Raw genomic sequence first — 17,048 nt, forward strand, 5'->3', positions numbered from 1 at the left:
CCCAACTGCCGAAGCAAACTTCCCGAACAAACGCGCCCCTTCGCGCCCTTTCCCGGGCGAGGGTGCAGACATAATCCGCTTAATCTTCGAAGAAATGAAACGCGGCGTGAGAAAGAAGACAGCAAAGTAAAAACTTTGTCCGCTTCGATTTTCTACAGCGGAGAGAGCAAAAAAGAGAGAGATGGAGAGGGGAGGAGAGGGGAAGATAGAAATATATAATTGCAATTATACCGTTTAATCCGATTCAATATGCGAGAAGCATGGAGCGGATAGCGTGCGCCACGCGGAATTCGGTCAAATAATTAGCGTTAATTTATTTCGGGACGATTTATTGTGAGCTGCGCACAACGTTAATATTAATTGGCATTGCAAATTGAATAGGGGAATAATAATTATTTGATATACGCTCGCTCCAGCGAAGGCTGTTTAAACGCGAGCATCCGTATTCATAAACACTGCGGAATAATTTCGGTACGAGAACTCGCGGCGATGTCGACTGGAATCGTATAAATCGACGGCTATCGAGCCGAGGCGATCGACAGAAACGTGCGCACGAAAGGGGAACAACAATGAAACATTTATCCAACGGAGATAATACACGGCGAGAGATAATGCACGGGATTCGGAGATCATTGCGCGAGAGAGAAGGCGCATCCTTAGGGCTCGCTTAATATCTCTACCCTAACCCGGCCTAACCCTCGGAGGTCAACGGTGTGTAGCGGTAGAAACACTTAGGAAATTACATAAATGTATATACTCTGTCGTTTAGGAAAAGTCGAGACGCGATAAGGAAGCGAGAGGGTGACCCCGCGCGGCTCCGACATCAACGCGGAAGAAAGCGGCGGGGAGGAAGTTAGCTGTTTCATTAAATGTAGATAAATCTCCGCCGCGTGCGCGCGCGTCCCCCGCCGGCGCCAGCAGCTGCAATTGTTGGCCGTTACCGCTGCTCGCGGATAATCAAGAAAACCCGTGGCATTATATTATTGCACACAACAATACGCGCGTGTGATAGCGCGCGAAGGGGGGAGGGGGTCAGCGGACGCGCGGTGCTCCGGTTGTCTCGCGGCTAAAGCTACACGTCTCTCGTAGTACGGCGTTCAAGAAGCGCCGATGAAGATCGTATTAACATTCCATGGGAACGGAGTATTCCCTCGGCACAATCGCCTGATTAGACATTGTCGGCGCTCCGCGGCGGAATTCTTTCGCGGGAACGCCTTGATTTCCAACGAAGGCGCTTCATCACGCGGGAAGATGCTCGAACCTACGCCCGGCGAGATTATTGGAAGTTGTTATGTTGCAATTTCTTTTTTAAGGCACGCACGAACGCATGACGTTAATATGGGCTGATACGAATAACCTTCTAATGATTACGTATTATTGACAGAGATCACGAACTTTCTCTCTACGATTTGCTTTATTTTCAAAATTCTATCTCTTTTGTATAACGACTCCTTTTTCCCCCCAATAATTATTTGAAATTTCTTTTATCCCTTTTTCGTTAAGCTGCCCGTAGAATTTAATATAACGTATCTAACCATGACTTTTCGACTTTAAAATTACGATCTCAATTATGGATTGAATCGCAATTATAAACCAAATTTACAAAATTAAATGTTTTAATGATATACATATAATGTATTAATAAAATTGTAGACGATTTTTTAGATTCTTTGATTATTTTAATGTAAAGTCATTTTCTTCATTATTACTGATGTTTGAAGAAAAAAGCAAAAACCTATCTTTAATAAGCTCTATAAATATTTAATAATTTCTTAAAATTATGATATTCTTAGTAGATATTGTATTAAAAATGTTATATTTACGACATCAACATTAACGAATTAATAAAAATTATTTATTAATTTTTATTAATTCGTAATAATTAAATAACTCCTAATTAGAATCTTAATTGCCATTTTATATTTGAGTAGTACAAGTACCTCAAAAGTCGAGTTTTTCATTTTTTATGTTTTAGTTCTTTTATCTACGGAAATTTTACATTAAAAAAAATCTTTGATCACAAATGTATATCCTTTGTATGATTATTAGAATGGAAGAAGTCTTTCAGAGCTGATCAAAGTGAAAATGATACAATCGAAAGTCTCTCGCGGAAGTAGATATATAATACTTATACGTTTCTTTTGTCCGATGCATTGGTGATTTGTTGCGTGCAAACAGTAAGGACTTGAGAGCACGTCTCGAGTGATGTGCTCTAGATGAGTATACGAGAGAACCGCATTCGAGCGCAGGGAGAAGAGAGTATGAAGAACGGAGAAAGAGGAGACCGAGATCGTTGTGCACGCTTACGACCGTTGGGACTGGCTGGGCGATCGATCAAACGCGAATCGGTCGTTCGAGAATCGTTCTGCTGCTACAGGGGGCTCGGACCTGGGCGCGATGGCTTCACGAGAGATAGATTATTACGGCCGGTACGCCGTATCGGCGTTCCTTGTTACCGGGTAATGAGTTTATTGTTTAAGAATCACGCTAGAGTTACATGTGCTGCAATCAATTACAATAATGTAATATAATCGTAGCAAGGTCCCGTGGCGTGCGGTGTAATGAGGTCTTCTCTCCCTAATGAGAGTATTGGTTCACGAGAAGTGGACGCGCAGTCTAAGCACGTACGGTCATGTACTCGAGTAACGCGCATGTAAGTACAGTAAGATGCACGCACGATACACACGTTGATTTCGTATGCGCATCCATGTACCTTCTACGTGCGTGCTTACGTGCGTACTTGCGTGCGTGCGTGCGTGCGTACGTGCGTAAGGCAGGACGAAATGAAAATGGCGAGAGAACGGAAACATTCGCGCCAACTTGCGCCTTGCGCGGGTTGTAAATCTCGGGGGGAAAAGTTTAACCGGGAGTATCCAGACGCCTAGATAAAAACTTACAGAAAGTTCGCGACGAAAAATTCGAATCCTACGTCGGCGGTGGCAGCGAAGGCTCCCGGAAATCATTAATCTACTATGTCACACCGGACATTGCTCAAGCGAAGAATCCCGGAAACAGCAGACACAAAATTCCTTTTATCTCAGGGGGAAATGAGGAAGTTAGCTCCGGGAATTCAGGCAATTTGCATTGCTGATAATTGTAGAAGACTCTTAAGACGTTACGACACCACGATGTGAATCGTGTCGAACTGATCGCACTCCGGTGCTCCCAAGTCAATTTCCCGATATTATTACGCGAACTCTCTAACGCATCTCATAAAATCCCGTATAGATTTACACGTTCGCTCTTTGACACCTCTCCTGTGTGTTCAAATCGAATTCTATGAGCAGACACCTGCGAAAGCCGAAGCTGGCAAGAAGGAGAGCACTTACGCACCATGACTGCGTCGAAGTGGCGAGCGACAAACTTCCTGTAAAAAATTAACGTTTTGAAACGGAAGGACGTCGAGAGCACTACAGCGTGAATGAGGCCGGCACCGGCTTTTGTCCCACAAAGTCGAGTATCACGGGCGAGATTCGTTGGCTAAGGGCGGTGGTATCAGTAAGGAGAGAACGTGTGGAATGCAGGTTGCAAAAATGGTTGAGCCTGACCCGAGGATTTTTGATCCGAGAAAAAGACGAAAACGGTATGTTATTACCGCCGATCGTAACATAATCGAATACAGCAGTGATTAATTATGCAAGCTGTCCAGTACGATGTCTCTACCGAGTTAATTATATTTAAAGGCACGTGCCGTACGTGAATTTGCAATCGATGCAAAGTAAATTTTTATCGTATTTGATATGAGAAAAATAAATTGAAAAACAAAAATGTCCTAAGTTCGAATAATTATCAATCAAAAATATAAAAACAGTATTATTTTAGCTCTCCCTCTATTTAAATCCCACACTTTCATCCCATGTATCAAGTGATTTTGCAATGTTTATTGTTTGAAAATATTTATTCCTTGTTAATTACTAGCTAAAAATAATCATTTGTTGCAGTCATAATAGCGCGTATTGGATGACGTTATCAATACCATGAAATTTTATGATACTTAAAGTAAAACAAAATACTTTTGTTCAAACCAGATTATTGTTTTCGTTTGGTGTTTTTCCATTTATATTTATATTTTATATTTTATCGTAGAAAACCAGAAAAATGGTCGTCGATGAAAAAAATATCTAACTATAATTATTCATAAATATACATAGTTCAATTGAAAAAAAAGCGTAGAAAAATACTGAGAAATTTCGATAGACTTTATATTATATACAAGCTCGAAAAAATAGTATATTAATTTTCACCCGCAATGCTTGTGCTTTTATATTTTATTCATATTGAAATTATATATAACGTATCAAAACCCATTAAATTGAAATAATAAGGTACGCTAAATTAGCTTAATTTCGCAACTGTAAAACGTCCATCGCAATGCGTTGAACATCATTTCTCCTAATACTACCACGAGCTCCTCTGCGCATTAAACACTATTACCCTTTCCTCGACAACATATACTACTCCTCTACTGCGATTCTACTCTGTTACACAAGAAAACAGGTCCCTCTTCCTGCACGCTTAGCCGTGCACTTAACGTTAGGAACGCTGCCCGATGTAACCGACACCGACACGTCCAATTATAAGTGCGAAATTCATTGTTCGAGGATCCGAGCGAGCGCCCCGTGTAGCTCGTCCCACTCACGCGCTTGAAAGACTGCCAACAAGCGAGACGCAGGCTGCGGTAGCATGTACCGGCGGACTACTTAGAGCAGCAACAATCTCGAAGTCGAGACACTCCCACGAGAAATCTCCGAGAATCGTACGGCGAAAAGAGCGTCGGAAGAAAGTAACCGCAAAAGAGCAAAGGCGACATCGGCACGTTGAACAAAAACGTCGAGAGAGAGAGAGGGGGGGAGAAAGGGAGAGAAAGAGATACCGAGTCAAAGTAATTTGGTAGAACTCTCGGCAGCGAAAGCAGAACAATGTTTATAAAGCTATACAGATACGGAAACGGCGAGAAACGGCTTCTAGAAAGAAGACGAAGAAAAGAAAAATAAGAAATAGTACTAAAAGAGAATAATATTTCGCGTCCATTGACGCATTAGAGATCGTAAAGTAGCGACAGACTTTATTAATTATAAAACAACGTGAGTTGTTTTACTGGTAATGTTCGCAGGAATGATCTCACCGCAGCGTAACCCACGACGCTACTTGTTAGAAGATATACACCAGCCATAAATTCGCGGAACACGCCGTTTAATGTCGCGTCATGGATTAACAGTCGTAACTTGGTCTTGCTATTGTTCAGTGCTTCTCCGGTTGTCACCCGACTGTACCTCGCGATGAACAGTTAATGGGTCCCTACAGTATCCTGTACTGCGGTATGGTCCCGCAATCTGCTCCAACTGCGGGCGTTCCTTACGAACGCGGACTGAAATTGGACGTACCTTTAATTTTCGGTGCGATGACTTCGCGGTATTTCCGCGTACCTTACAATTAGCCTGTTCTTTTTCGCTGCACTGCTGCACTGGTGTAATAAATTAGAGTGAGTCAAATATATGTATCTCACTTATTACCGTTATTATTATCATTACACTTATTATTACCAATGAAATAGTACAGCGATGAAGAACAGGCCTAATATTCTGCGCCGCGTGAATTTTATTGCTGTTATTGTGGGTTGTTACATGAATAGCTGCGTGACTAGATGCAGCTGCCGATGGGAAACACGGTCGCAAACTTGACTGCGAATTCAAGGAATACTTTCTTAAAGAGAAACGTCCGATGGCATCGTTGGCGCATGCAGCAAGTCTAGATAACAAAATTCGAAAGGACGCGAATCAAATGGAGGAAAGTTCATGAGGCATAGGTTAAACGAGGCGGTGCAGGGGAATGTGCAGAAGAGAAGAGCGATAGAAAATAGCGTTGCGATGAGACGCTGATTCGACCTCATAATGTACAACAGCACCTCCACTTGCCGTGCAACGAGCAATTATCATCACGCAGCTCAGTTGGATGCTCATACCATTTTCCGCGGTTGCTCACCGCGATGTGCGGATATGCATCTGGATGTAGGAGAATTGTATAAAAACATGCAGCCGAGACAGAGAGAGAGAGAGAGAGAGAGAGAGAGACCTGTTACCGCATGAAATTTATAGTTACTTGGAGCAAATGAAAAAGTCACAACACGTTGACACGATAATTGCGGCGGGAAGAGGAACCATCTCGGAAAAAGGCAAATTATTGCCGCGTGGTTAAGAAACTGAAGACGCGTAACGAGCCGTGCGGTGGGGTTTCCAACGTCCTGAGGGATCTCGCGACGAAATAGATAGATAGATAGATAGATAGGTAAGAGCGTGTTGGAAAGAAGCTGACGTCGGTTGAGGCGATTCGCGCGCTGCCCCGTAAATAACTAAATAAAATTAATAAAGACGGACGGGTTAGTCAAACAAGATGGATTTTGGCGTTAAGGCGTCGTTGAAAGCGTAAAGCGCAAAGAGGCGAGTAAGTTATCCGCGCGCCGCTTGGCTGCGAAACGCCAGCGGAGAAAGCGGAGGATAGAGACGAAGCGAAGCACGGGAACGGATAAAGCAGCCACCTCCCGCGTGGGCAGCGTACCTCGCTGTGAAAAGGTTTTAACGCCGGCGAGCACAAAGCAATCAATCATCCGGCAAAGTTGTTTAATCCCGGCAATAACTTGTGCCACGCCAACACCGCGTATGTATCGTGCTACGGGGCCGGCATAAGCAGCGACTTGTTACCCCAGGAGAAGGCCGACCTCACGCAAGAAAATTATAAGTTTAGGAGAGACACGTGGAAAATCTATTTAGTCCGCACGCGAGTATGATTCCGCCTAGTCCATCATCCGATCTAGACAAATTGCGAATCGCACGACGGTGTATATCCGCTTTTCTTTTCCACGCGCAACAGCGTGACAGATAAACGCGCAGCCTGATGTGAGAGAAGTATCTTTGCGGAATCGAGTTCTACGAATAATTCCATCTACAATTAATTAAACAAGTGATCAGAGAAATATGACATTTTCAAGATTATACAGTTGTATAATTACAAAACTAATTGTTCAGACAGGATATTGGAAGAATTTTTTTCGGTTCACTGAATATTACAATTTGTTAAGGAAAAACTCGATTGGAAGTGAAAATGCTTTGTCAGTGATACATCAAAAGTACACTGAAAAAATTTAGTAATAATAATTAAGCTTCGGTAAAATAATTTTAATTAAATGTTTGATTAACGTTCTCCCAATACGTCCGGACATTAGTTTCGTGATTTGCATGTGTGTTTTCAGATCACTGATTATGAAGATATCAATGATCAAAAATGATTACTCGTAAGCAGTAACTGCATTCCGAATTTTATTGAAGTCCAAGTCTGATTGAATTAAATTATACGGAGCCGTTTAATTTCTACTGTCGACCGAATCATTCTTGCCGCTCTCTTCCGGTAACGCATTTTTTATGGCCGCGGACGTTGATAGCACCTAAGTGCCCACGTTGGCGGATCGTCGAATCATCGTTACCGTAGGTTTACGTTTTCCCGTGTACAGCCGTTCGCCATTACGCCTCAGCGAGTTAGGCCGGTGGAACGCCTATGAAATCGTTCGAATACCACGTGCCGATAGCCGCTCGACGCTTGGTCGCCCGCGCGCATATATCGCAACGGCACTAACGGCAATTCCGGGAGAAGGCACCTGCCAATATGCCTAATTAAATCCATTCGCGCGAGCATGAAGCGTGGATGTATATACGCGCGATCATTCTACGACCCGGCGTAACTCTCGATAGCGCGCGACGCTATCGTACACGTCCGCGTTCGTGCAAAACCACCTCCTTGCAGTCAGCATCCTCCCATTCGAGGGCTCTTCCCTCTCATTTCCCGCGACCATTTACCGTTGGACACACGCTCGGCCGTCCTGGGATCGCTTCGTTACATTCGACGGGCATTATCGCGAAACCGCAAGGGCATATTTTTTTTCCCCCCCTCCAAGTCCCCCGCGCCAAGTACGCAGCTGCGTTGCGTGGTTTGCGTTCCGCACGGGCACATGCGTAATTACGCGCGAGCCGACATTCGGAGCACTCTCGAGAGCGCACGTCGTCGAGATTCACGTATGCCAAACGCGGACGTTGCGTGCGAGCGAGCCACTCGTATCGTCGTGCAACGTACAGCCGGCGCTGAAACTGACCGGAACGTGTCAGTTCGTACGATCGGAGAGTGATGTAGCGAATGAGAGAGAGTACGGGAGAAAGGGGGAGAGAGAGAGAGAGAGAGAAGAGAGGTAGAGAGAAAGCGGAATCTGACGCGCGTTGGATACGCGGTTGGATAATCGTCTGGACGTTACGGACGATCCGGTATTGCTCCGGCCTCCGAGGTTAAATTGCGATCAAGGGCTTAACGGTGATTTCCAAGGCCGGTGGTGATACGTGACTGATTTCTACGATTTATTCGCGTTCGCGGCTCATCCCGCACGTATTATCGATCCCGCGGATTCCGCCCATCCGCGTGGTGTTCCCGTCGCGGAAGGACGCGCCAATGGTCGGGCTCCGAGGTCGAATCCGGAGCGTGGCCAGTTCTCGTTCACGTGCGGAAACCCTCAAATGGCTCGCCGTTGCCGTACACCGTCCGCGCGCTACGAAAATTGAAGCGGGGATTAACTTTACTGTCCGACGGGGAAAAAGAGACTTTACAGGGAAACAGACGATATTGGCGACAGGGAGTAGTATGCCTGTGTGCCGATAGTTGTATTACGCCCCGACATAGTTTAACAAAGGATTTTTTTGTATGCTTGGAAAATGTAAGAGAAAGAGGAAGAGACGGATAGATAGGTAGTATATTTCTTTACTCCATTTATCGTAAAGTATTATTATTACTGTGATAATGCGCTTTGCGATAATACAGTATTATATACTTTGATCCGGAAATTCCGGAGTTGTTTAAAATAATTTAATTTTAAGAAACCCTCGTGAACATTTCGCATAAAATATTACATTATTTCATATAAAATATATATAATATTCAGTACAACGGAATAATTAATACAGCTGGAAAATCCTCATTTGTAACATGAATTTATCCAGGAACAAGTATATTAAATATTTTAATATCGTAGACATTGTACGGGAAGAGGGACATTCCGCGCCTGTCAGGACATATAGTACCTACACTCACAAAATATTTTTACCAAGTATTATGCTTCTCGCTTTACAGTAATAACAAACGCTGGCAAAAACTTTTAATGCGAGATCGGCCGGGTTCTTGCGCGCGCAAAATAGAATAACTAGGTGGACCGTGCTTCGATGCATAGTTCTTGCGAGTTTTACTGCCATTAGAAAGGGAAAGCGTAACTGTCAGTCTGTCTACTACTACATTCCGTAAGCTGGTGTTTATGAACACACTCGAAGATTATGTACGCGATCCATCATCGTTTGTTAGCGGCTATAAATCACGGCCGATATAGTCGGGCCGTGTCGGTCAAGGTTTAGCAAATAGAGGTTCCTTTTACAAGGAAGCGCCAATCGGCTGCGCGCGACAGCCCACGATACATTCGAGGGATTATCGCCGGCATTAACATCGATTCGCAGATTGGCGAACCGTCCGGCAGCGCAATTTTCCCCGTGGATATCCCAACGGAGCGCCGCGCCATTTGCGGCGGGAATTTATTTCACGGTGGCATAATGGCGCTGGGAATTCGCCGTCGTGTATTTAAACGCGGCACCTCGCTGCGATGATCTCGTCCTTACCGCGATTGCGGATAGCGCGCGCCTCTAAGGCCGAAGGGGGAGGGGAGAGGGAGGGAAAGCCGCCGGCGCGGCGAAATTAACGGCACCGGCCGCTCTCGCATAATCCAACGGGCGAGTAACGGCGCTAGACCGCGTGGCAATTAGCCCGCGGAAAACACATAGCCGAACAAATATTCTCGGCGCAGCGGCGGTACGTACCGGCCGGCCGGTCGCGAGTGTGTGACCGCGCGGTGAACCGTCGAGGTGAAAACCGTAATGCGAGAGGGGACGAGACGGAGGGGAAGAAAGGAAGATCTACGCACACACCCTCGACAACGGCACCGTTACCCGTTACGATACTCGTCATTGTGCGCGACCTACCGTACGAGAGATGTCGTAACGAAGCTCGGTAATCACGCGGCCGGCCGGATTTCACGCACACGCACGTTCGTCACGCGGGTTCATCGTAAACACGCACGTAGGCGCACGGTGGACGCGAGCAAGGTCGACGTGATCGACGATAACAGTAATCTGAGCGTGGGCGAGATACGGTAAGAGAGAGGAAAGGATCGAATACCGTGAACCCGCGTTCATGTCGTCACATACCAGAAGAGTCTCCACTCGTATCCCGTTCGCACTCGTTAATCCCGCTGCCCTCGGCATTCGCGCGCGTTTCGCGATCAGCCGCCGCCGATAGAGGAACGGCCTATATAGCGCGATGGCTATCGCCGAGTGTCATCGCGATCATCGCCATATATATTCGCCGCGACGCGTCACGAGCGGCGGCGACGCGGCGTGCAGCGGTTCGCCGACCGAATGAGTACTCGCGGCTCTGTCCTACTTTCGGAGCGTGTTCGCCGTATATCTCGTTAGACAGCCACCCACGTGGCCCGAAATAACCCGTCTCTCTACAGCAGTGGGACGTCGCTTGATGCTAGGGTCGCGATGCAAAGCAGCCCGAGAGCAAACCGGGAGGAGGAGGAGGGAGAGAAGGTACCATCGCGGTAAGCGGCGAGCACATGCCTGTCCGATCCTCCGACATTGCCGCTGAGTACAAGGTGGCATTGGGGATACAGCCGGTCTCTCCGATCGCGGTCGCCGATAGCCGCCGCATGACAAGCCCAAGGGGTGTACGTAAACGGCTGAATCTACCTACCAACCTCTCCGAACGACGCAAGGAGCCTCTTGTCCGTTGTGTCTGGCCGCATTCCCTCATGCTGTCCCTCTCTCCCCTTGTTTCTCTCTCTCTCTCTCTCTCTCTCTCTCTCTCGCTTTATATGAATATGTACCCAACGTGAATGTGTCTCCTCTCCTTGTACTTCTCTTTCTCTTACGCGGGCGCGCGCGCGCGCGCGCTCTAGGTTCCGCTCTCGAATGGATTCGGTCGATAGTCTACATTCCACGCTTGCTTCGATACGAACTGCCAATTTGATGATAGAGTACACGGACGACGGCTGAACCTCGCGTTTCGCACGAGCAGCTTATTACTCAGATACCGCGAATGATGGAGATGCAGGCGACGGGCATGCAAAGTAGAGAGGTCTCTTCTCCTCGTGGCCTCCTTCGGGGAACGAAACGAGGCAGGCGAGGACCAAAGACGGGAACGGAGGCAACGGCGACGGTAGACGGTAGACGATAGTGCGAGACGATATCGTTCGATCGACTGGCTGCTTGATTAGCGATTCGCGCCGCAACGCAAACGTTCCTGACCACGGGGGATGCTATCGTATCGATGCCGTAAATACCCGACGAATCGTCGTATCACCGCCGCTACTGTCTACTTGATATTCCCTCCGACGAATATTCTATTCTCGTCCCCTTCGTTTTGCTGACTAGCGCCGACTTGGCATCTTCGCTAAGTACCGCGCTATATCGTACGCGATTTTCAAAAATGCGCCGTCGAATCACCCTGGACAATCGCGAGGGACACGGGGGAGAGCAAACACGCGGATGTATTTACGGCTAACGTGTATCTACACGTCGTCGCGATAATGCGTGTAAATATTCCGCTAATTACACCTTGGATAAATCGCAGTTAACAAATCACGAATATTGATTAGCTAATTCTCGCGACTGTTTCAGACGGTACGCTCGGTAATTGGCTCGGATGAATATCGAAGAAATCAAATCACTCTCGTCAGAATATTAGAGAAGATACTCACTACCATCACGGAACACCTCCATAGTTTACGTTCACGTCTGCGCGTGCGTCTTGGTGCGTTATTAATAATGAACATTAATATTCCGCGAACTAAGTAGCAGATTCTCACTCCGGTCTTGTCGTCTCGCCATCGCGTTATGATGAATATACCATTCGCCTTCGCCGTGCGTGGCTGGCGAATTAAATAGCCAATATGCATGCTCAGTATAGATTCATACGCGTTACGGGCATTGCGCTGAGAATAAGAAGTGGAACGAGGAGCAGGGTTAGTTCGTCCGCGCGGCGGAAGTGCCGCATTGACTTTCCGTGAATTGGATGCAAGTCATAGCCGTACGCCGCATCCTTACGTGCGTGTAGGCGCGTTGGAAATTATAAAAATACAGATAACATTAACGACAAGGTATTACCATTCGAAATCGAGCGCCAAGCTCGCCCCTCGTTGCTCGCGCCGCCGCGTCGCGATCCTATTCACTTGATATGATCATTCAACACGCGGCCGGTGTTATGTGGTATTTTCCACTCTCTTTGTTTCTACTGGGTACTTCCACACAGGATATCGCGGCGATACGTATGAGTAACAAGAATTAATATCCCGCGGTCCGCCGGGGGAGAGCGTTCACTTTTGCCTTGTCCGCTCGACGTCGTCCCACAATAAATACATCTTTCCCTCTTCTTATTCTACTTCCTTTCCAATCCTCCGCGGTGTGCGTGCGGCTCTCTCTCTCTCTCTCCCTCTCTCTCTCTCCCTTGTGCACGCATTCGATTCTCGCGGGTGTGCTCGCGTGAGCGTGTTGCACATACGCGCTGGGGTAACGACACTAAAGGAAATTTGTAATGAAACGTACAAGACATAATGGCGAATGGCGCAGGAGGCCGGGGGAAGCCACCGAAGCGATTTATCACGAACGCGATGTGATCGGGGCTCGCTTCTAGCGCTCGGACGTTAATAACGCCGGCTGCGAATCACGAGCTCTATCCCGCCGCCGCAGCCGCCACCACCTCCTTTCTCCATCGTGTCTACTCCGATGCATACCTAATAAAGCGGCGGCGGCGGCGGCGGCGGCGGTGGCCGCATCTCCCCAATGCCGTACGAGGCATCGCCTTTTCCGTACGGTCGCATAAAAAGCCTACGACAGCGACAACAAAGACGGCGACGACATGCCACGATGACGGCGGGAAAAAGCGTGCAAGGTCGCGCGACGGTATCCACGTAAATGTACGGTATGCTCGTTCATCTGGAATTCGAAAAGACGACGGGGGACTTCGGGCACTGCGAGAAAAATGAGACGCGCGCTCGAATCTCGCGAGCCTCGGATTCAGATGAGTGCCGATAGTAATTATCGCGTCCGCGCGAAACGACCGGTCTTCCATTATTCGATCCTTAAGAGGATAGAAGCGTGTCGTTACGCACGGCGGTCGAGTTAAATGACATAAGAATTAAACCTTTTATGCCGCATCCGGTTTTAATTGACAGTATAAAAATCAAAAGCTGATAAGAAAAGGACGCTAAGGCAAAACGGGAGAGGTAATTATCAATTTCCAGTAGCAATTGCAAATACCGCCGCCTCAATAATTGTTCTTACTGCTCAACATCGAGTGCAGTTTGCGAAAGGAAGAATATGAAGACGTGGTCTTTTTTAACGGAGCAACCTTCAAATACGCCCGTGCGCAAAGAGTCTTTACCCTTCTGAAAGAACATTTCTACGGTCAGCAGAAAACGCGAACGATCGTTCCTGCGCGACGTGTCCTAATCGGATATTGTCCTGGAAAGAGCGGCGAGGTGTAGGCCATCGTCTTCTCTCTCAATCGTGCTTTCCTTAAAGTCAATTCAGAGGTACGTAATAGAGTGGCCTTTCTTCTCGGATCTACGTTTAGACGGGTCAGAATGCGCGGGCATGGTCACTGAAAAGTTCGTGCTTCGTATTCGAATGAGAGCGGTTCTCTGCACGGCGGTACGAGGTTCGTGTACCAGTGATCGCGTTAGTGGTGGTGTCGATAGAGGTCCGGAACTATACGGACGGATGTATCCTGCCAGCAGGCTAGATAGCACCGGAGTTGGAAGATGAGAAGAAGAGTACGACGTTGGCTCAGAGCGGAAAGGAGTGAGAGAGAAAGAAAAGGAGAGACAAAGAGAGAACTAATATTAAAGCCAATGCTGGCGGAACGACGGCGGTATGTGTAACAATCCCATGATTGCTGTACCACTGCCGGGTTCGACGTTCACCGGTCTCCTTCAGGATTCATTCCTCTCCCATCTCCTTTGTCTAGTTTCACGTTGCCCACACCTCGCAGTTTCGTGTAGATCTGTTGTAGAACAGAGGAGAGAGAGAAAGAGAAAGAGGAAAAGAGCCAAGAGTACGAAGAAGCCAGCGGTAGATCCGGAAGTGGACAGAAAAGATCTGAAGGCGGCGTGTATCGTACCGCACGCGGTGGAATGGACGTTTGATGTAAAAATAGAAAAAGCAGTCGGCATGTTTTGTCGGGCGCGGGAGCGCGATGGAACGCGAACGACGGAACGGGGGCAAAGAACCGAAACGGACCGGGTTGCCAGCTCGGCCGCGAACAGTCTCTAGCCAGCCTATCGAGTTCGAGTCCCGTTCAACGAGTTGGCAAACTGTTCTCAACGCTGTATTCGTTCTACGCCGCCGTGTAGCTCTGACCCCCGCGATATAACTATCCTAAAAGAGAAAGCAAAAGCTATATGTAGTGGCCAAGGAAGAAAAGAGGTAGAAAGAGAGAATCAGAGGGATATATAGCTAGAGTACTGCATTTCCTGCCCTCTTGTAACTTTTATGATCCGCGTAAAACAGCGATTTTCACTGGTTCCGCTTGCATCGATTCGACCTTTCCTCTTTGTCTTTTTTTCCCCACTTTTTTGCACTTTCTCCCTATTTCTCTTTTTCCGTAGTTGGCCACGTTCTTTTTTTTCCTACCTTGCACTAGTTGCTACACACGTTTTGTTAACTCGTGCTTTTTCACCGGCGCAAACTGAGATTCATACAGTTGACCTCTTTCTCTAATTTTTATTATATATACTCATTTCCAAAGAAATATATTACAGAATTTATTATATATATCCTTAGAGCTGTATTACGTACCTATAGAAAGATATTTAATAATTGACAACAAAGTTGTAAAGTAGCGAAAAAAAACTGATATTTTTATCGTGTTAATCGATTAATCTTCGTTACAGATGAGCGTGACTGTTAGTCGTAAATAAGATCTTGGCACGAAGAAGTAAAATTAAATCAATTCTGAACTTGACAAACAAGTCGTTTAATAGAAACTCACAGTCGTGAGATCGGGACCCCTTGGAATCGTATCAAATGTATACACACTCTGAAAGCCACACGGGTTCAGGTTATCCTAACTCTGTCCCGATTTCCTGTGGACTTTACGACTTCGCTTGGCTTCGCGTGCCGAGCAAGAAAAATGTCACGGAAACGATTGAGGCGCGTCACGCTCCGCTCGATACGAAGGTAGCCGTGAAATTGGGGATTTAAGCACGGAAAGCGTGATTCGCGTTGTCGCCTCCTTCTCCTCTACCTTCGCTATACAAGACTTTAATTGAGTCGGACTTTTTACCGTTCGCACAAAAGACTCGCTTATCTCAGTCGAGTTTTCAACAAAAAAGGACGCGGAAATTAAGAAAGACATTACTATGCTCATTAACGGCCCTTAACCTGTCCCTTTGATCATGGTATTTTATCGTCGTTAAAATTTAAAAGATGTATTTCTTTTAGAAATTTATTTACATTTTACTATAGCAAAATACCCTTGCAGTTAGATAATAAAGAAAGAAAGAAATATTGTATATTTTTTCTTTTAAGTTTTCTCGTGTTAATATTTCCTTGACATCAATTAGCTAACTAATTAATGTAATTAGCTATTAGCAATCTCAAAATTGTATTCAGTTTATAGAATTTTCATTATATACTTTTATGTTACGAATTTTTTATTTTATATAAATATTCTGATAAAAATTTAACAAATATTTTCTTTCGAAAAAAATTATGTATTTTGTAGTTTATACTCACAAATGTTGAAAAGAAGACAAGATGAATAATTGTCTTCAGTTCATTATGTTAAAAAGTGTATGCAGTTTTTACTTTATATAATATTATTAAATATACATGCATATTTTTTGAGCGCGAAGAAAAGGCACGAATATGTAATGGAGGGAATTTTCATCGTGTTACTGTCTACCTCGGCCATCTGTCGAGCCGAAATGGAGTCGAGAGTCGTTTTTAACGGACGTCTCTCCGCGAGTAGGAAAAGTAATAGTGTCATATTTGCGTAACAAGTGTCATACTAGAACTTTATCTCGCAAAGCCGACAGATGGGTCGACGTTTCGAGCTTATGTCGCAAGACGGAAACGAATACGCCGGGATATACGTCTAGTAACAAATACGCGGATACACATACCGTTTATGTTCCCTCTTGGCTTTCCAAGTTTCCCGGTACATGATCCTTATATTCGTAAACTTACCTGTAACAGAAAAAAGAACACAAATTCCGTTAAAAAAGTAATAGCCAAAATAATCGCGTTGAAAAAATCTCCGTACGCTGACTATACTCCTCGCTATTATCTGATCGATTTATTGGTCTTATTTTTTAATGGGGGAGGGGGGGAGGGGAACTTTGTAGCCCAAGCACGATATTATCTCAGCAAACCGATTAAGAAGTTTTATTGCTCATGTCGGAGGGTGTGGTTCGGATTAATTGCCCAAAATACCCGACTCGCTGCCTAGCATGGCCTGGAACCCGGTATTAACGTTAATTCATGGTTCCCATGGAAGAAGATACCATATTGTGCTGTCAATGATGATGTATGTCGATTACAATACGCGACAGCGTCGTTATTATGGCTCGTCCGTTCATTGCTGAGAACAGCTTTACCAGGTGCCAAACACTCGGCCAAGCGAAAAGTTGACAATTAGCGTTATTATATGCCTCGTCTTGCTTTAATGACCGCTTGTGCCATTTCACAAGCGCGAGCGGGAATAAAGCGCACGGGGAAGGGGGGAAGTAAAAAGGAGTCGTGCAGTGGCGACGTCGTTTTCACGACTGCTTGAAAGAGGGCAATTAATTTCAGCTTTCGCCTCCTCTTCTGCGACGTAGGATAATGCACGTAAATATTGCCGGTGAATCGCGCACGCCGCCATTAGTTGCGAGAGAAACGCTCAATCTTAATGAATTTAAAGAAGCTGTA

The 17,048-nt window shown here is 46.0% G+C and overlaps 2 protein-coding genes and 1 long non-coding RNA gene across 7 annotated transcripts in view; 2 read left to right on the top strand and 1 right to left on the bottom strand.

The window, feature by feature from the left end:
- The window catches only part of LOC105832555 (autophagy-related protein 16-1), a 413,425-nt gene that overhangs the window by 191,116 nt on the left and 205,261 nt on the right, over positions 1–17,048 (bottom strand). The gene's annotated exons all lie outside the window — the stretch shown is intronic.
- Positions 1–17,048, top strand: part of LOC105830302 — an 87,047-nt gene that overhangs the window by 35,118 nt on the left and 34,881 nt on the right. The window lies entirely within an intron of this gene.
- Positions 3,487–14,987, top strand: LOC118645986. The gene is made up of 3 exons (XR_004963616.1): positions 3,487–3,498; positions 6,206–6,209; positions 8,189–14,987. It is a non-coding gene; the product is annotated as an uncharacterized LOC118645986 (long non-coding RNA).

This window comes from Monomorium pharaonis, chromosome 6 (genome assembly GCF_013373865.1).
Source record: "Monomorium pharaonis isolate MP-MQ-018 chromosome 6, ASM1337386v2, whole genome shotgun sequence".
NCBI lineage: Eukaryota > Metazoa > Arthropoda > Insecta > Hymenoptera > Formicidae > Monomorium > Monomorium pharaonis.